This window comes from Lactuca serriola, chromosome 8 (genome assembly GCF_051521515.1).
Source record: "Lactuca serriola cultivar US96UC23 chromosome 8, Lser_US96UC23_V15, whole genome shotgun sequence".
In the NCBI taxonomy this organism is placed as follows: Eukaryota; Viridiplantae; Streptophyta; class Magnoliopsida; order Asterales; family Asteraceae; genus Lactuca; species Lactuca serriola.
In genome coordinates, this window is record NC_136415.1 from 241,143,709 (window position 1) to 241,149,574 (window position 5,866).

At 30.3% G+C, this 5,866-nt stretch overlaps 1 long non-coding RNA gene across 4 annotated transcripts; it reads right to left on the reverse strand.

Moving 5' to 3' along the window:
- Positions 1-1,661: 1,661 nt before the first annotated feature.
- Positions 1,662-3,793, reverse strand: LOC145070973 (uncharacterized). 4 transcript variants are annotated; one of them, XR_013690176.1, is made up of 4 exons: positions 3,320-3,793; positions 2,634-3,023; positions 2,061-2,359; positions 1,662-1,803 (listed from the first exon to the last, which is right to left on the reverse strand). It is a non-coding gene; the product is annotated as an uncharacterized LOC145070973 (long non-coding RNA). The 4 variants fall into 4 exon arrangements; XR_013690174.1 differs by lacking the exon at positions 1,662-1,803 and having other exon boundaries at positions 1,857-2,359; positions 2,634-2,707; positions 2,899-3,023; XR_013690175.1 differs by lacking the exon at positions 1,662-1,803 and having other exon boundaries at positions 1,857-2,359; positions 2,634-2,793; positions 2,899-3,023.
- Between the last annotated feature and the right edge of the window lie 2,073 nt (positions 3,794-5,866).

The window sequence follows — 5,866 nt, forward strand, 5'->3', positions numbered from 1 at the left end:
ATAGTATGCTCAGTTGTATAGTGTAGTGTATGTATTGTTTACAGTATGTATTGACTCATGTATGAACGGACTCTGTGTATGTTTCAATGTACTAGAAATAGTAGTAGTATACCTCTAAACTATACCTATTATAGTTTACTAGAAATGTTGTTTGTATAACTGTATGTATTGAAATAAGATAACAAGCTTTTATGTCTATACATATACACATGATAAACAACTAAGGATCAAAAGACACTTGGACAAACAATAGGGTACTCCAAGTCCACAACCAAGCAAGGAACATGAAATATAGTGTATTATCAGTCCTAAGTCCTTCAAACCTTACTTATATAATTATATATGCACTGGACATGATTTGACAATATATAAGTTTAAAGAATTGAAAGTAAAGATTTGATAACTAAAACTAAGTTTTATAATGAGTTTAACATGTATAAGTGGTTGCTAATCATTTTGAAGTAGTTTTGTTGACAAAACAGTTTAAAGTATAGTAAATCCATTTGTTTACAAGTTATAAATAACATGTGATTGATATTATAACTATCATGATTCAACTTGTATCCCCCCCCCCCCCCCCCGCCCCATCAAAGCATTTAAAAGGTTGATTAAGGGGTATGAACTCACCTGTAATGAGTAGTTTGAATGAAAGTGTTGGATAAGGTAGTAGGTGTCAAGTGAAGACTTGAGCACACACAATGATCTTATTTAACATATAAAGACACATATATGTATCTAATTAGTGATTATAACATTAATTAAGCATGTATATACATCCTAAAACATGGAAAATACCTTGCTTCAAGTGTTAGAAGATCATAGGGTTGAATGTAAGGGTTGTAGGGCTTTTCTTTGAAGTGTAAGGTCCAAGAGTAAACTCTCCATGAGTTTACGGCCTAGGGTTTGTGGCCCTAATGGGTTTATGGCCGTAAACCCATGGTAACTTCTACCATTTCAGTCTTTAAGGTCCTTAGTTCATGTAGGAAGTGTTCTAGAACAATATCCAAGCCTTAGGAAGGAGTGGTGGCACAAATGCACCACTTGATAGTGTTTACGGCCCAAGGAGATTTCCTTGGCCGTAAAAACCATGTGTTCTTGAGTTTTCTTGGTGTTTTCCAATGGTTTAACAAGTAATCTAAGCATATAACTAGTTAAGAGGAGTGTAATTACTTATAGGAATCTTGTAATGGTGTTTAAAGTCCAAGAACACTAGTGTGTGTTCTTGGTGAAATGAAGAACACTTGAAGATCTATCAAAATGAAAGGATTTCATGTATGAAATCATATATAACTACTAGATGAAGAGTTGTAACAACAAATCAAGAGAAGAAATACTTACATGTTTTGAAGATTTAGATGAAGATCTTATGATACTTGAGAGAGAAATGAAGGTTCTTGAACTTGGAAGGTAAGAAATGAAAGAGAAAAGGAGTAAACTCATGCTTATGGCATGAGTTCACAGCCAAAGTGGAGTTTACGGCCCAAACTCCTAAATTTTGGCCGTAAACACCATGTTATGGTGTTATATGCTTGATTGATGCACCATAAACCCTAGAAGGTACTTCCTTTCATTTGTTCTTTTGATGAATTAAGATTAAAACATCCAAACGGACTCTAAATAGAGTTAAAAGTTAACAGAAAATGAATCTAATTTTGATTGACTGTAGGGTTTGTACAAATAGAAATTTCGGGTTGTGATAGTTTATGTACATGATAGCATTAAGAAATCGTTACAAAATTATGATTTAGACTTTTCTAATTTAACCTATTCGACAACAATAATGCTAACTTCTGCATCAGTTGCCTGAAATAAATGAAAAAAATGGTAAACGTAGCATACACAATAACAACTGAACATAACAGTAATTTGCTCCGATAATGCTAACTTCAGCCCGTACTTTTTGCTATCATCTTCATTTTTTTAGCCATGGTTCGAAAGTTACAATATTCAATTAAGAATTAACATCAAGAAATAGATGCGTAATCAGTTTGGCCCAAAGGGAAATTCCATCTGTTGTCAAATAAAACTTAATCCACATCCATGTGAAGAAAAAAACATACATGAAGATGCAATGTCGGAAGCAGAGGATCGCCTCTTCGACCCCTGTGGGTATTCTTGCTTGTTGCCTTCTTTTTCTGTTCTTCAAGAGAACCAGCACATGATGCCGATCAAAACGTAGAAAGTCTAACTTTCTTCTTGTTGTCTTCTTAACTGTGTTACTTATGTGATCCCAAATCTGAATAATATCTTTTATTTTAAATTTTTAATGACTTATTAATATCTGATGATATCGTCATAACAACCTCTCTGCTCCAGCCTTCCTTTTCAGGTCCTTGAGTTTCTTTGTGGCTACAGAACCCTGAAAAGCAGTATCAATAGATCAACATTGTTTTGAAATTAAGGAATCCAAATGCAAACTACAAATTTTGCAACATATAAGCCATATATCCATGAATAGGACTAAGGTTTGAGACCCAATGGAGATTTAAAAAAAGAGGTTTTGATTGGGAATTCTAACTTAATTGTCCTTGGGTATCCAATGAATGACCAAATCCGCACAAAGTTAAATAGATAAACACAAAATAAATTAATAGTAAAGAAAGACTTTAATTTGTGAATCTAAGAGAACATACTTCACACAACAAATGTCATGAACAAACCCCTGAATAAATTAGAGAGAGTTTTATTCTCTTGTTCTGCCACATACCTGTATTGAAATCATGAAATGAAACATTATATAATGGCATCAAATAGGTACACATCTGTCATCAAGACATAAAAAATGGGAATAATCTGAAAATGATAACAGGCGTGTAAGGTTGCAACATATAGACCATTTGATAAAAAAAATGTAAAATATTAAGACAAAACAGAAGAACTATGATAAAAGGTCGGTACACTGTTATTTGTGTTTCATTTTTGTCCTCAATCTGATTCGATGCTCCATCCCTTTGGCCTTCTTCTTCGATATCATATTCTTTGAATGGACAAAACCGCAACATCGGTCGTCATCAACACATCATCTATAAATCAATCAACATCAAAGGAACTATAAAAAAACTAATATAACCAAAACATCATACATGAACCCGCATAAATGAAAGCAGGTAAAAAGAAAGTAAAAAAGATAACTATTCTTTGGAGCAATATATCGAGCAGTTGGTGTGCGCAACAACTGCAAAAATAACTTGCGAAAAAAATAAAAACCCAGTGAAAAATTGGGTTTGATGGTGACGACGACCAGATATAGAAAATCGACAAATAGTAGTAAGCGGTTATAAATTTGGCTCCTAGGTTTTAAGTTATGTTACTTCCTTACCTTACCGAAGAGACCTGAGATTCGAGTTGGAATAAAAGGGCACAGACAAGACGACGAGTGGAAGTGATCGACATTTTTATATCTCTAAGGATTCTATTACAGCAGAAGTGGAGTAAGAGAGGAAAACGAAAGTAGAAGAGAAGCAAAATCGAATCGATTGCAGAGGCAGAGGGATGAAGAAAAAAAAGTCTGTTGTAGGAGGATGACCGGTGGAGAGCGTATGAGCATCTGATGGAGGCAGTGAGAAAAAAATCAAATACATGAGATAAGGCGGTGGAGAATAATCGGTGAATCTGTGGGGTGGTTATCAAAAGGTTCGAGAAGCATCTCAATCTCAATCTCTTTTGGTGATGGAAGTAAACAGATTGAAAATGTAAAAGAATTGGTAATAATAAAGGATCAGAGATTCAGAAGAGATTCAGAGGGAGGAGAGGAGAATGCAAATCTGACAAACTATTGTGACAAAATAGACAAAATAACTATAGGTTTACTTAGCTAAGGAAGGAGAAATTTAATATATATATATATATATATATATATATATATATATATATATATATATATATATTTGGTCCTGTGGTTTTCAAAGAGAACCGATGCAAGTGTTTTTGAGGACGAGATGCATTTTTCACGTTTCAAAGAGTAATTTATAGAAATGATCCTTATGGCCTCTCGTGTATTTACTGAGAGTAACAATGACGATGATTCACGACGGTAGTAGTGTTATGGTTTCAGATCTGAGATATTAATACGAGTGAAGGTGGTAGGTGACGGCGGAAGGTGGCAGTGGCAGCTAGCTGAAGTGGTGTTAGGGTTTATGTTCTTGGGAGAGGTTGAGAGGCTTTGAGGAGGTTTTGAAAGAGTTTTCTTGTAAAAAACATTTATGAAGTGTTTGAAATGTTATTAGATGTTAGATATTTATGGTTCTTAGGGTTCCTACTCTTTTAGGTAGTGTTTACTTTTTGTCTGCAGATCTGCGTTTGTATGTGCGCCCTCTTCTTGGCGCAAATGTGGACCAAAATCTTGTAACATCTTCAGACATCGTCTAGCCTAAAAAAACATATATATCTTTATTATTTTTAAGTTTTATTTTAATTTATATTTTTTCCAACTTTATTAATGGTAAACAATTTGAAAAAAAAAATTACAAAACTAAAAAAAACGTTTGACGATACAAACATGATTTTTTGATAAATTTATAAATAAACATTTATTACAATAATAGACATTGAAGTTGTTTATATAAATATGAAAAAAAATCATAATATATTCTTATATTTTTTGCTAAATTTTGTAAAACATTATTTAATATAGTATCGTCAATTTCTCGAGAAAATATTCATGATACATTTTTAATGGATTTAATTGAAAAAATCGAAAGTTTATTTTCATCCATTTATGCATATTATAATGTTTAGTTATAACTTTGTAACCAAAGTTGTTGGTTTTTATCAAATATATACATTAAATCATACCATTTTTATTTTGATTTTTTATATAATAATACATAAAAGTTGATCTAGATTCGTTGATTATTTATAACAAAGTCATAAAAATATTAAAAAATCACTTTGAAGTTTAAAAAAATCAGTTTATTTAGATTTCAGTTTATTTTATTTTAGTAGCCCGCAGATGTTAAAAAAACAAACAGTCTTCTTTTTCCAGACTGCAGACGTTTGGTCCACCTCTTCTACTTCAGAGGTCTACAGATGTGGTCCGCAGACTGCAGACATTTTGCCTCAGTAAAAACAAACAGCACCTTAGGGTTCTCATTTGATCTTTTACCTCTCTCTCTCTCTCTCTCTCTCTCTTATTTATATATAAATATATATATATATATATATATATAAATATAAATATATATATATATATATATATATATATATATATATATATATATATATATATAGGGTTAGTGAATATGTGGTTGTCATATATATATATATATATATATATATATATATATATATATATATATATATATATATATATATATATATAGAACCTATCAAAACTATATAATTTTAATTGAAATTTGATTTTAAACATTTATTAACTTCAAGTTGACTATAATTTTCTTAAATCTAATTTCTCAAATATAACAACGTTAGTTTTGTTTAATACTCAAACAAAAAAAGATAAACATGTCTTCAGTGTCAACTGTTGGCACATAAATTCCCATTGTCTCCATAGATTTACATATGCAAAGTCAAAGTAAAAATAATAATCTATTAGAAGTTCTATACCTAATCTTAAATACATTATAGCCACATATTCACTGTTTCGATATATATATATATATATATATATATATATATATATATATATATATATATATATTATTGTTTTTATCTTTATTTTAATAGAATTAATTTAGATTATTTATAAAATTATTTTTATTTTTTTAAATCAAATCAAAATTATATAAAATCATATTATTATTATTATTATTATTATTATTATTATTATTATCATTATTATTATTATTATTATTATTATTATTATTTATTTTGTGCTTTATTCATCTTTGTTTTCTGGTGTAAAAAT